At 62.9% G+C, this 12,500-nt stretch overlaps 13 non-coding genes across 13 annotated transcripts in view; all 13 read left to right on the plus strand.

Annotated features, from left to right (window-relative positions):
- The first annotated feature begins 734 nt into the window (after positions 1–734).
- LOC148809490 (U2 spliceosomal RNA) lies at positions 735–925 on the plus strand. Its single transcript, XR_016087357.1, has one exon. It is a non-coding gene; the product is annotated as a U2 spliceosomal RNA (small nuclear RNA).
- Positions 926–1,710: 785 nt separating this feature from the next.
- On the plus strand, positions 1,711–1,901 carry LOC148809491 (U2 spliceosomal RNA). Its single transcript, XR_016087421.1, has one exon. It is a non-coding gene; the product is annotated as a U2 spliceosomal RNA (small nuclear RNA).
- A 785-nt stretch (positions 1,902–2,686) lies between these two features.
- Positions 2,687–2,877, plus strand: LOC148809492 (U2 spliceosomal RNA). Its single transcript, XR_016087432.1, has one exon. It is a non-coding gene; the product is annotated as a U2 spliceosomal RNA (small nuclear RNA).
- Positions 2,878–3,662: 785 nt separating this feature from the next.
- Positions 3,663–3,853, plus strand: LOC148809493 (U2 spliceosomal RNA). The gene has a single exon (XR_016087443.1). It is a non-coding gene; the product is annotated as a U2 spliceosomal RNA (small nuclear RNA).
- A 785-nt stretch (positions 3,854–4,638) lies between these two features.
- LOC148809494 (U2 spliceosomal RNA) lies at positions 4,639–4,829 on the plus strand. Its single transcript, XR_016087454.1, has one exon. It is a non-coding gene; the product is annotated as a U2 spliceosomal RNA (small nuclear RNA).
- A 789-nt stretch (positions 4,830–5,618) lies between these two features.
- On the plus strand, positions 5,619–5,809 carry LOC148809495 (U2 spliceosomal RNA). The gene has a single exon (XR_016087363.1). It is a non-coding gene; the product is annotated as a U2 spliceosomal RNA (small nuclear RNA).
- Positions 5,810–6,592: 783 nt separating this feature from the next.
- Positions 6,593–6,783, plus strand: LOC148809496 (U2 spliceosomal RNA). The gene has a single exon (XR_016087374.1). It is a non-coding gene; the product is annotated as a U2 spliceosomal RNA (small nuclear RNA).
- A 788-nt stretch (positions 6,784–7,571) lies between these two features.
- On the plus strand, positions 7,572–7,762 carry LOC148809497 (U2 spliceosomal RNA). Its single transcript, XR_016087385.1, has one exon. It is a non-coding gene; the product is annotated as a U2 spliceosomal RNA (small nuclear RNA).
- Positions 7,763–8,547: 785 nt separating this feature from the next.
- LOC148809498 (U2 spliceosomal RNA) lies at positions 8,548–8,738 on the plus strand. The gene has a single exon (XR_016087396.1). It is a non-coding gene; the product is annotated as a U2 spliceosomal RNA (small nuclear RNA).
- Positions 8,739–9,525: 787 nt separating this feature from the next.
- On the plus strand, positions 9,526–9,716 carry LOC148809499 (U2 spliceosomal RNA). The gene has a single exon (XR_016087407.1). It is a non-coding gene; the product is annotated as a U2 spliceosomal RNA (small nuclear RNA).
- A 788-nt stretch (positions 9,717–10,504) lies between these two features.
- On the plus strand, positions 10,505–10,695 carry LOC148809500 (U2 spliceosomal RNA). The gene has a single exon (XR_016087416.1). It is a non-coding gene; the product is annotated as a U2 spliceosomal RNA (small nuclear RNA).
- A 784-nt stretch (positions 10,696–11,479) lies between these two features.
- On the plus strand, positions 11,480–11,670 carry LOC148809501 (U2 spliceosomal RNA). The gene has a single exon (XR_016087417.1). It is a non-coding gene; the product is annotated as a U2 spliceosomal RNA (small nuclear RNA).
- A 785-nt stretch (positions 11,671–12,455) lies between these two features.
- LOC148809502 (U2 spliceosomal RNA) overlaps positions 12,456–12,500 on the plus strand; it is a 191-nt gene continuing 146 nt past the window's right edge. Inside the window, exon 1 of the small nuclear RNA XR_016087418.1 lies at positions 12,456–12,500. This exon is cut by the window's right edge and continues 146 nt beyond it. This is a non-coding gene — a small nuclear RNA (U2 spliceosomal RNA).

Here is a 12,500-nt window from a genome sequence, read left to right on the forward strand (position 1 = left end):
AGCTCCTTCCTCTCCGGTCTCGTCTCTCGTCCATCTGTGTGTCTCTGTGTCTCTCTCTCTCCCCCTCCCCGTTCCCGTGCTCCCTCCGTGCACTTTCCCGCGCCTCGACTCTCTCGGCAAGCAGGCCGGCCCCCTTTTCGGCTCCCGTGCGTTTTCCCTCCAAAAAACTTAGTTTTTTCCTCCTTTTTCCAGGGAGGCAGGCGTGGCTTGTGTGTGTGTGTGTGTGTGTGTGTGTGTGTGTGTGTGTGTGTGTGTGTGTGTGTCCCCGTCCTTGCAGGCGGGCCCCTTTCGACAGCCGGCCGTTTTCCCTCCAAAAAACTTAGTATATACACCTTTTCTTTCTTTTTTTCGGCAGGCAGGCAGGTGTGTGTGTGTCCCCGTCCCTCCCGAGAGAGCGCTGCCCCTTGCCTCTGCCCGCAGGTGCCGACGGTCCGCTTTCGCTTGCAGCTCACTCGGCACGGCTGCTGCTGGTGGGAGGGGCCTAAGCTAAGGAGGCCGGCCGGCTGGCGCCCCCCGCGGCTGCGGTCGTTGTCGGGCCGTTGACAGGAGATCAAAGAGCAGGGCCCCCGCCCGGGACTGGCGGGCAGGCAGGCGAGCAAGCAGGCAGGCAAGAGAGGGGGAGAGCGGAGTCCGGGCGGCCGGCAGCCGCGTGCGGACCGGGCTCCAGAGGCGTCGGCCTGCGCCGCTGCGCGCCAGCCGGACGCCCGCGCGCCCGCCCAAGGCCGGCGTCGGGCATCGCTTCTCGGCCTTTTGGCTAAGATCAAGTGTAGTATCTGTTCTTATCAGTTTAATATCTGATACGTCCCCCATCGGGGGACCACATATTAAACGGATTTTTGGAACAGGGAGCTGGATCAGGAGCTTGCTCCGTCCTCTCCACGCATCGGCCCGGTATTGCAGCGCCTCCGGGAACGGTGCACTACCTTCTCTCAGCGGTGAAAAGACAGACGTAGCTAGCAAGCAAGCGAGGTGGACCGGAGCTCCTTCCTCTCCGGTCTCGTCTCTCGTCCATCTGTGTGTCTCTGTGTCTCTCTCTCTCCCCCTCCCCGTTCCCGTGCTCCCTCCGTGCACTTTCCCGCGCCTCGACTCTCTCGGCAAGCAGGCCGGCCCCCTTTTCGGCTCCCGTGCGTTTTCCCTCCAAAAAACTTAGTTTTTTCCTCCTTTTTCCAGGGAGGCAGGCGTGGCTTGTGTGTGTGTGTGTGTGTGTGTGTGTGTGTGTGTGTGTGTGTGTGTGTGTGTCCCCGTCCTTGCAGGCGGGCCCCTTTCGACAGCCGGCCGTTTTCCCTCCAAAAAACTTAGTATATACACCTTTTCTTTCTTTTTTTCGGCAGGCAGGCAGGTGTGTGTGTGTCCCCGTCCCTCCCGAGAGAGCGCTGCCCCTTGCCTCTGCCCGCAGGTGCCGACGGTCCGCTTTCGCTTGCAGCTCACTCGGCACGGCTGCTGCTGGTGGGAGGGGCCTAAGCTAAGGAGGCCGGCCGGCTGGCGCCCCCCGCGGCTGCGGTCGTTGTCGGGCCGTTGACAGGAGATCAAAGAGCAGGGCCCCCGCCCGGGACTGGCGGGCAGGCAGGCGAGCAAGCAGGCAGGCAAGAGAGGGGGAGAGCGGAGTCCGGGCGGCCGGCAGCCGCGTGCGGACCGGGCTCCAGAGGCGTCGGCCTGCGCCGCTGCGCGCCAGCCGGACGCCCGCGCGCCCGCCCAAGGCCGGCGTCGGGCATCGCTTCTCGGCCTTTTGGCTAAGATCAAGTGTAGTATCTGTTCTTATCAGTTTAATATCTGATACGTCCCCCATCGGGGGACCACATATTAAACGGATTTTTGGAACAGGGAGCTGGATCAGGAGCTTGCTCCGTCCTCTCCACGCATCGGCCCGGTATTGCAGCGCCTCCGGGAACGGTGCACTACCTTCTCTCAGCGGTGAAAAGACAGACGTAGCTAGCAAGCAAGCGAGGTGGACCGGAGCTCCTTCCTCTCCGGTCTCGTCTCTCGTCCATCTGTGTGTCTCTGTGTCTCTCTCTCTCCCCCTCCCCGTTCCCGTGCTCCCTCCGTGCACTTTCCCGCGCCTCGACTCTCTCGGCAAGCAGGCCGGCCCCCTTTTCGGCTCCCGTGCGTTTTCCCTCCAAAAAACTTAGTTTTTTCCTCCTTTTTCCAGGGAGGCAGGCGTGGCTTGTGTGTGTGTGTGTGTGTGTGTGTGTGTGTGTGTGTGTGTGTGTGTGTGTGTCCCCGTCCTTGCAGGCGGGCCCCTTTCGACAGCCGGCCGTTTTCCCTCCAAAAAACTTAGTATATACACCTTTTCTTTCTTTTTTTCGGCAGGCAGGCAGGTGTGTGTGTGTCCCCGTCCCTCCCGAGAGAGCGCTGCCCCTTGCCTCTGCCCGCAGGTGCCGACGGTCCGCTTTCGCTTGCAGCTCACTCGGCACGGCTGCTGCTGGTGGGAGGGGCCTAAGCTAAGGAGGCCGGCCGGCTGGCGCCCCCCGCGGCTGCGGTCGTTGTCGGGCCGTTGACAGGAGATCAAAGAGCAGGGCCCCCGCCCGGGACTGGCGGGCAGGCAGGCGAGCAAGCAGGCAGGCAAGAGAGGGGGAGAGCGGAGTCCGGGCGGCCGGCAGCCGCGTGCGGACCGGGCTCCAGAGGCGTCGGCCTGCGCCGCTGCGCGCCAGCCGGACGCCCGCGCGCCCGCCCAAGGCCGGCGTCGGGCATCGCTTCTCGGCCTTTTGGCTAAGATCAAGTGTAGTATCTGTTCTTATCAGTTTAATATCTGATACGTCCCCCATCGGGGGACCACATATTAAACGGATTTTTGGAACAGGGAGCTGGATCAGGAGCTTGCTCCGTCCTCTCCACGCATCGGCCCGGTATTGCAGCGCCTCCGGGAACGGTGCACTACCTTCTCTCAGCGGTGAAAAGACAGACGTAGCTAGCAAGCAAGCGAGGTGGACCGGAGCTCCTTCCTCTCCGGTCTCGTCTCTCGTCCATCTGTGTGTCTCTGTGTCTCTCTCTCTCCCCCTCCCCGTTCCCGTGCTCCCTCCGTGCACTTTCCCGCGCCTCGACTCTCTCGGCAAGCAGGCCGGCCCCCTTTTCGGCTCCCGTGCGTTTTCCCTCCAAAAAACTTAGTTTTTTCCTCCTTTTTCCAGGGAGGCAGGCGTGGCTTGTGTGTGTGTGTGTGTGTGTGTGTGTGTGTGTGTGTGTGTGTGTGTGTGTGTCCCCGTCCTTGCAGGCGGGCCCCTTTCGACAGCCGGCCGTTTTCCCTCCAAAAAACTTAGTATATACACCTTTTCTTTCTTTTTTTCGGCAGGCAGGCAGGTGTGTGTGTGTCCCCGTCCCTCCCGAGAGAGCGCTGCCCCTTGCCTCTGCCCGCAGGTGCCGACGGTCCGCTTTCGCTTGCAGCTCACTCGGCACGGCTGCTGCTGGTGGGAGGGGCCTAAGCTAAGGAGGCCGGCCGGCTGGCGCCCCCCGCGGCTGCGGTCGTTGTCGGGCCGTTGACAGGAGATCAAAGAGCAGGGCCCCCGCCCGGGACTGGCGGGCAGGCAGGCGAGCAAGCAGGCAGGCAAGAGAGGGGGAGAGCGGAGTCCGGGCGGCCGGCAGCCGCGTGCGGACCGGGCTCCAGAGGCGTCGGCCTGCGCCGCTGCGCGCCAGCCGGACGCCCGCGCGCCCGCCCAAGGCCGGCGTCGGGCATCGCTTCTCGGCCTTTTGGCTAAGATCAAGTGTAGTATCTGTTCTTATCAGTTTAATATCTGATACGTCCCCCATCGGGGGACCACATATTAAACGGATTTTTGGAACAGGGAGCTGGATCAGGAGCTTGCTCCGTCCTCTCCACGCATCGGCCCGGTATTGCAGCGCCTCCGGGAACGGTGCACTACCTTCTCTCAGCGGTGAAAAGACAGACGTAGCTAGCAAGCAAGCGAGGTGGACCGGAGCTCCTTCCTCTCCGGTCTCGTCTCTCGTCCATCTGTGTGTCTCTGTGTCTCTCTCTCTCCCCCTCCCCGTTCCCGTGCTCCCTCCGTGCACTTTCCCGCGCCTCGACTCTCTCGGCAAGCAGGCCGGCCCCCTTTTCGGCTCCCGTGCGTTTTCCCTCCAAAAAACTTAGTTTTTTCCTCCTTTTTCCAGGGAGGCAGGCGTGGCTTGTGTGTGTGTGTGTGTGTGTGTGTGTGTGTGTGTGTGTGTGTGTGTGTGTGTCCCCGTCCTTGCAGGCGGGCCCCTTTCGACAGCCGGCCGTTTTCCCTCCAAAAAACTTAGTATATACACCTTTTCTTTCTTTTTTTCGGCAGGCAGGCAGGTGTGTGTGTGTCCCCGTCCCTCCCGAGAGAGCGCTGCCCCTTGCCTCTGCCCGCAGGTGCCGACGGTCCGCTTTCGCTTGCAGCTCACTCGGCACGGCTGCTGCTGGTGGGAGGGGCCTAAGCTAAGGAGGCCGGCCGGCTGGCGCCCCCCGCGGCTGCGGTCGTTGTCGGGCCGTTGACAGGAGATCAAAGAGCAGGGCCCCCGCCCGGGACTGGCGGGCAGGCAGGCGAGCAAGCAGGCAGGCAAGAGAGGGGGAGAGCGGAGTCCGGGCGGCCGGCAGCCGCGTGCGGACCGGGCTCCAGAGGCGTCGGCCTGCGCCGCTGCGCGCCAGCCGGACGCCCGCGCGCCCGCCCAAGGCCGGCGTCGGGCATCGCTTCTCGGCCTTTTGGCTAAGATCAAGTGTAGTATCTGTTCTTATCAGTTTAATATCTGATACGTCCCCCATCGGGGGACCACATATTAAACGGATTTTTGGAACAGGGAGCTGGATCAGGAGCTTGCTCCGTCCTCTCCACGCATCGGCCCGGTATTGCAGCGCCTCCGGGAACGGTGCACTACCTTCTCTCAGCGGTGAAAAGACAGACGTAGCTAGCAAGCAAGCGAGGTGGACCGGAGCTCCTTCCTCTCCGGTCTCGTCTCTCGTCCATCTGTGTGTCTCTGTGTCTCTCTCTCTCCCCCTCCCCGTTCCCGTGCTCCCTCCGTGCACTTTCCCGCGCCTCGACTCTCTCGGCAAGCAGGCCGGCCCCCTTTTCGGCTCCCGTGCGTTTTCCCTCCAAAAAACTTAGTTTTTTCCTCCTTTTTCCAGGGAGGCAGGCGTGGCTTGTGTGTGTGTGTGTGTGTGTGTGTGTGTGTGTGTGTGTGTGTGTGTGTGTGTGTGTCCCCGTCCTTGCAGGCGGGCCCCTTTCGACAGCCGGCCGTTTTCCCTCCAAAAAACTTAGTATATACACCTTTTCTTTCTTTTTTTCGGCAGGCAGGCAGGTGTGTGTGTGTCCCCGTCCCTCCCGAGAGAGCGCTGCCCCTTGCCTCTGCCCGCAGGTGCCGACGGTCCGCTTTCGCTTGCAGCTCACTCGGCACGGCTGCTGCTGGTGGGAGGGGCCTAAGCTAAGGAGGCCGGCCGGCTGGCGCCCCCCGCGGCTGCGGTCGTTGTCGGGCCGTTGACAGGAGATCAAAGAGCAGGGCCCCCGCCCGGGACTGGCGGGCAGGCAGGCGAGCAAGCAGGCAGGCAAGAGAGGGGGAGAGCGGAGTCCGGGCGGCCGGCAGCCGCGTGCGGACCGGGCTCCAGAGGCGTCGGCCTGCGCCGCTGCGCGCCAGCCGGACGCCCGCGCGCCCGCCCAAGGCCGGCGTCGGGCATCGCTTCTCGGCCTTTTGGCTAAGATCAAGTGTAGTATCTGTTCTTATCAGTTTAATATCTGATACGTCCCCCATCGGGGGACCACATATTAAACGGATTTTTGGAACAGGGAGCTGGATCAGGAGCTTGCTCCGTCCTCTCCACGCATCGGCCCGGTATTGCAGCGCCTCCGGGAACGGTGCACTACCTTCTCTCAGCGGTGAAAAGACAGACGTAGCTAGCAAGCAAGCGAGGTGGACCGGAGCTCCTTCCTCTCCGGTCTCGTCTCTCGTCCATCTGTGTGTCTCTGTGTCTCTCTCTCTCCCCCTCCCCGTTCCCGTGCTCCCTCCGTGCACTTTCCCGCGCCTCGACTCTCTCGGCAAGCAGGCCGGCCCCCTTTTCGGCTCCCGTGCGTTTTCCCTCCAAAAAACTTAGTTTTTTCCTCCTTTTTCCAGGGAGGCAGGCGTGGCTTGTGTGTGTGTGTGTGTGTGTGTGTGTGTGTGTGTGTGTGTGTGTGTGTGTCCCCGTCCTTGCAGGCGGGCCCCTTTCGACAGCCGGCCGTTTTCCCTCCAAAAAACTTAGTATATACACCTTTTCTTTCTTTTTTTCGGCAGGCAGGCAGGTGTGTGTGTGTCCCCGTCCCTCCCGAGAGAGCGCTGCCCCTTGCCTCTGCCCGCAGGTGCCGACGGTCCGCTTTCGCTTGCAGCTCACTCGGCACGGCTGCTGCTGGTGGGAGGGGCCTAAGCTAAGGAGGCCGGCCGGCTGGCGCCCCCCGCGGCTGCGGTCGTTGTCGGGCCGTTGACAGGAGATCAAAGAGCAGGGCCCCCGCCCGGGACTGGCGGGCAGGCAGGCGAGCAAGCAGGCAGGCAAGAGAGGGGGAGAGCGGAGTCCGGGCGGCCGGCAGCCGCGTGCGGACCGGGCTCCAGAGGCGTCGGCCTGCGCCGCTGCGCGCCAGCCGGACGCCCGCGCGCCCGCCCAAGGCCGGCGTCGGGCATCGCTTCTCGGCCTTTTGGCTAAGATCAAGTGTAGTATCTGTTCTTATCAGTTTAATATCTGATACGTCCCCCATCGGGGGACCACATATTAAACGGATTTTTGGAACAGGGAGCTGGATCAGGAGCTTGCTCCGTCCTCTCCACGCATCGGCCCGGTATTGCAGCGCCTCCGGGAACGGTGCACTACCTTCTCTCAGCGGTGAAAAGACAGACGTAGCTAGCAAGCAAGCGAGGTGGACCGGAGCTCCTTCCTCTCCGGTCTCGTCTCTCGTCCATCTGTGTGTCTCTGTGTCTCTCTCTCTCCCCCTCCCCGTTCCCGTGCTCCCTCCGTGCACTTTCCCGCGCCTCGACTCTCTCGGCAAGCAGGCCGGCCCCCTTTTCGGCTCCCGTGCGTTTTCCCTCCAAAAAACTTAGTTTTTTCCTCCTTTTTCCAGGGAGGCAGGCGTGGCTTGTGTGTGTGTGTGTGTGTGTGTGTGTGTGTGTGGTGTGTGTGTGTGTGTGTGTGTCCCCGTCCTTGCAGGCGGGCCCCTTTCGACAGCCGGCCGTTTTCCCTCCAAAAAACTTAGTATATACACCTTTTCTTTCTTTTTTTCGGCAGGCAGGCAGGTGTGTGTGTGTCCCCGTCCCTCCCGAGAGAGCGCTGCCCCTTGCCTCTGCCCGCAGGTGCCGACGGTCCGCTTTCGCTTGCAGCTCACTCGGCACGGCTGCTGCTGGTGGGAGGGGCCTAAGCTAAGGAGGCCGGCCGGCTGGCGCCCCCCGCGGCTGCGGTCGTTGTCGGGCCGTTGACAGGAGATCAAAGAGCAGGGCCCCCGCCCGGGACTGGCGGGCAGGCAGGCGAGCAAGCAGGCAGGCAAGAGAGGGGGAGAGCGGAGTCCGGGCGGCCGGCAGCCGCGTGCGGACCGGGCTCCAGAGGCGTCGGCCTGCGCCGCTGCGCGCCAGCCGGACGCCCGCGCGCCCGCCCAAGGCCGGCGTCGGGCATCGCTTCTCGGCCTTTTGGCTAAGATCAAGTGTAGTATCTGTTCTTATCAGTTTAATATCTGATACGTCCCCCATCGGGGGACCACATATTAAACGGATTTTTGGAACAGGGAGCTGGATCAGGAGCTTGCTCCGTCCTCTCCACGCATCGGCCCGGTATTGCAGCGCCTCCGGGAACGGTGCACTACCTTCTCTCAGCGGTGAAAAGACAGACGTAGCTAGCAAGCAAGCGAGGTGGACCGGAGCTCCTTCCTCTCCGGTCTCGTCTCTCGTCCATCTGTGTGTCTCTGTGTCTCTCTCTCTCCCCCTCCCCGTTCCCGTGCTCCCTCCGTGCACTTTCCCGCGCCTCGACTCTCTCGGCAAGCAGGCCGGCCCCCTTTTCGGCTCCCGTGCGTTTTCCCTCCAAAAAACTTAGTTTTTTCCTCCTTTTTCCAGGGAGGCAGGCGTGGCTTGTGTGTGTGTGTGTGTGTGTGTGTGTGTGTGTGTGTGTGTGTGTGTGTGTGTCCCCGTCCTTGCAGGCGGGCCCCTTTCGACAGCCGGCCGTTTTCCCTCCAAAAAACTTAGTATATACACCTTTTCTTTCTTTTTTTCGGCAGGCAGGCAGGTGTGTGTGTGTCCCCGTCCCTCCCGAGAGAGCGCTGCCCCTTGCCTCTGCCCGCAGGTGCCGACGGTCCGCTTTCGCTTGCAGCTCACTCGGCACGGCTGCTGCTGGTGGGAGGGGCCTAAGCTAAGGAGGCCGGCCGGCTGGCGCCCCCCGCGGCTGCGGTCGTTGTCGGGCCGTTGACAGGAGATCAAAGAGCAGGGCCCCCGCCCGGGACTGGCGGGCAGGCAGGCGAGCAAGCAGGCAGGCAAGAGAGGGGGAGAGCGGAGTCCGGGCGGCCGGCAGCCGCGTGCGGACCGGGCTCCAGAGGCGTCGGCCTGCGCCGCTGCGCGCCAGCCGGACGCCCGCGCGCCCGCCCAAGGCCGGCGTCGGGCATCGCTTCTCGGCCTTTTGGCTAAGATCAAGTGTAGTATCTGTTCTTATCAGTTTAATATCTGATACGTCCCCCATCGGGGGACCACATATTAAACGGATTTTTGGAACAGGGAGCTGGATCAGGAGCTTGCTCCGTCCTCTCCACGCATCGGCCCGGTATTGCAGCGCCTCCGGGAACGGTGCACTACCTTCTCTCAGCGGTGAAAAGACAGACGTAGCTAGCAAGCAAGCGAGGTGGACCGGAGCTCCTTCCTCTCCGGTCTCGTCTCTCGTCCATCTGTGTGTCTCTGTGTCTCTCTCTCTCCCCCTCCCCGTTCCCGTGCTCCCTCCGTGCACTTTCCCGCGCCTCGACTCTCTCGGCAAGCAGGCCGGCCCCCTTTTCGGCTCCCGTGCGTTTTCCCTCCAAAAAACTTAGTTTTTTCCTCCTTTTTCCAGGGAGGCAGGCGTGGCTTGTGTGTGTGTGTGTGTGTGTGTGTGTGTGTGTGTGTGTGTGTGTGTGTGTGTGTCCCCGTCCTTGCAGGCGGGCCCCTTTCGACAGCCGGCCGTTTTCCCTCCAAAAAACTTAGTATATACACCTTTTCTTTCTTTTTTTCGGCAGGCAGGCAGGTGTGTGTGTGTCCCCGTCCCTCCCGAGAGAGCGCTGCCCCTTGCCTCTGCCCGCAGGTGCCGACGGTCCGCTTTCGCTTGCAGCTCACTCGGCACGGCTGCTGCTGGTGGGAGGGGCCTAAGCTAAGGAGGCCGGCCGGCTGGCGCCCCCCGCGGCTGCGGTCGTTGTCGGGCCGTTGACAGGAGATCAAAGAGCAGGGCCCCCGCCCGGGACTGGCGGGCAGGCAGGCGAGCAAGCAGGCAGGCAAGAGAGGGGGAGAGCGGAGTCCGGGCGGCCGGCAGCCGCGTGCGGACCGGGCTCCAGAGGCGTCGGCCTGCGCCGCTGCGCGCCAGCCGGACGCCCGCGCGCCCGCCCAAGGCCGGCGTCGGGCATCGCTTCTCGGCCTTTTGGCTAAGATCAAGTGTAGTATCTGTTCTTATCAGTTTAATATCTGATACGTCCCCCATCGGGGGACCACATATTAAACGGATTTTTGGAACAGGGAGCTGGATCAGGAGCTTGCTCCGTCCTCTCCACGCATCGGCCCGGTATTGCAGCGCCTCCGGGAACGGTGCACTACCTTCTCTCAGCGGTGAAAAGACAGACGTAGCTAGCAAGCAAGCGAGGTGGACCGGAGCTCCTTCCTCTCCGGTCTCGTCTCTCGTCCATCTGTGTGTCTCTGTGTCTCTCTCTCTCCCCCTCCCCGTTCCCGTGCTCCCTCCGTGCACTTTCCCGCGCCTCGACTCTCTCGGCAAGCAGGCCGGCCCCCTTTTCGGCTCCCGTGCGTTTTCCCTCCAAAAAACTTAGTTTTTTCCTCCTTTTTCCAGGGAGGCAGGCGTGGCTGTGTGTGTGTGTGTGTGTGTGTGTGTGTGTGTGTGTGTGTGTGTGTGTGTGTGTGTCCCCGTCCTTGCAGGCGGGCCCCTTTCGACAGCCGGCCGTTTTCCCTCCAAAAAACTTAGTATATACACCTTTTCTTTCTTTTTTTCGGCAGGCAGGCAGGTGTGTGTGTGTCCCCGTCCCTCCCGAGAGAGCGCTGCCCCTTGCCTCTGCCCGCAGGTGCCGACGGTCCGCTTTCGCTTGCAGCTCACTCGGCACGGCTGCTGCTGGTGGGAGGGGCCTAAGCTAAGGAGGCCGGCCGGCTGGCGCCCCCCGCGGCTGCGGTCGTTGTCGGGCCGTTGACAGGAGATCAAAGAGCAGGGCCCCCGCCCGGGACTGGCGGGCAGGCAGGCGAGCAAGCAGGCAGGCAAGAGAGGGGGAGAGCGGAGTCCGGGCGGCCGGCAGCCGCGTGCGGACCGGGCTCCAGAGGCGTCGGCCTGCGCCGCTGCGCGCCAGCCGGACGCCCGCGCGCCCGCCCAAGGCCGGCGTCGGGCATCGCTTCTCGGCCTTTTGGCTAAGATCAAGTGTAGTATCTGTTCTTATCAGTTTAATATCTGATACGTCCCCCATCGGGGGACCACATATTAAACGGATTTTTGGAACAGGGAGCTGGATCAGGAGCTTGCTCCGTCCTCTCCACGCATCGGCCCGGTATTGCAGCGCCTCCGGGAACGGTGCACTACCTTCTCTCAGCGGTGAAAAGACAGACGTAGCTAGCAAGCAAGCGAGGTGGACCGGAGCTCCTTCCTCTCCGGTCTCGTCTCTCGTCCATCTGTGTGTCTCTGTGTCTCTCTCTCTCCCCCTCCCCGTTCCCGTGCTCCCTCCGTGCACTTTCCCGCGCCTCGACTCTCTCGGCAAGCAGGCCGGCCCCCTTTTCGGCTCCCGTGCGTTTTCCCTCCAAAAAACTTAGTTTTTTCCTCCTTTTTCCAGGGAGGCAGGCGTGGCTTGTGTGTGTGTGTGTGTGTGTGTGTGTGTGTGTGTGTGTGTGTGTGTGTGTGTCCCCGTCCTTGCAGGCGGGCCCCTTTCGACAGCCGGCCGTTTTCCCTCCAAAAAACTTAGTTATACACCTTTTCTTTCTTTTTTTCGGCAGGCAGGCAGGTGTGTGTGTGTCCCCGTCCCTCCCGAGAGAGCGCTGCCCCTTGCCTCTGCCCGCAGGTGCCGACGGTCCGCTTTCGCTTGCAGCTCACTCGGCACGGCTGCTGCTGGTGGGAGGGGCCTAAGCTAAGGAGGCCGGCCGGCTGGCGCCCCCCGCGGCTGCGGTCGTTGTCGGGCCGTTGACAGGAGATCAAAGAGCAGGGCCCCCGCCCGGGACTGGCGGGCAGGCAGGCGAGCAAGCAGGCAGGCAAGAGAGGGGGAGAGCGGAGTCCGGGCGGCCGGCAGCCGCGTGCGGACCGGGCTCCAGAGGCGTCGGCCTGCGCCGCTGCGCGCCAGCCGGACGCCCGCGCGCCCGCCCAAGGCCGGCGTCGGGCATCGCTTCTCGGCCTTTTGGCTAAGATCAAGTGTAGTATCTGTTCTTATCAGTTTAATATCTGATACGTCCCCCATCGGGGGACCACATATTAAACGGATTTTTGGAACAGGGAGCTGGATCAGGAGCTTGCTCCGTCCTCTCCACGCATCGGCCCGGTATTGCAGCGCCTCCGGGAACGGTGCACTACCTTCTCTCAGCGGTGAAAAGACAGACGTAGCTAGCAAGCAAGCGAGGTGGACCGGAGCTCCTTCCTCTCCGGTCTCGTCTCTCGTCCATCTGTGTGTCTCTGTGTCTCTCTCTCTCCCCCTCCCCGTTCCCGTGCTCCCTCCGTGCACTTTCCCGCGCCTCGACTCTCTCGGCAAGCAGGCCGGCCCCCTTTTCGGCTCCCGTGCGTTTTCCCTCCAAAAAACTTAGTTTTTTCCTCCTTTTTCCAGGGAGGCAGGCGTGGCTTGTGTGTGTGTGTGTGTGTGTGTGTGTGTGTGTGTGTGTGTGTGTGTGTGTGTCCCCGTCCTTGCAGGCGGGCCCCTTTCGACAGCCGGCCGTTTTCCCTCCAAAAAACTTAGTATATACACCTTTTCTTTCTTTTTTTCGGCAGGCAGGCAGGTGTGTGTGTGTCCCCGTCCCTCCCGAGAGAGCGCTGCCCCTTGCCTCTGCCCGCAGGTGCCGACGGTCCGCTTTCGCTTGCAGCTCACTCGGCACGGCTGCTGCTGGTGGGAGGGGCCTAAGCTAAGGAGGCCGGCCGGCTGGCGCCCCCCGCGGCTGCGGTCGTTGTCGGGCCGTTGACAGGAGATCAAAGAGCAGGGCCCCCGCCCGGGACTGGCGGGCAGGCAGGCGAGCAAGCAGGCAGGCAAGAGAGGGGGAGAGCGGAGTCCGGGCGGCCGGCAGCCGCGTGCGGACCGGGCTCCAGAGGCGTCGGCCTGCGCCGCTGCGCGCCAGCCGGACGCCCGCGCGCCCGCCCAAGGCCGGCGTCGGGCATCGCTTCTCGGCCTTTTGGCTAAGATCAAGTGTAGTATCTGTTC

This window comes from Atractosteus spatula, unplaced genomic scaffold, assembly GCF_055471065.1.
Source record: "Atractosteus spatula isolate fAtrSpa1 unplaced genomic scaffold, fAtrSpa1.hap1 Scaffold_126, whole genome shotgun sequence".
NCBI classification, from domain to species: Eukaryota; Metazoa; Chordata; class Actinopteri; order Semionotiformes; family Lepisosteidae; genus Atractosteus; species Atractosteus spatula.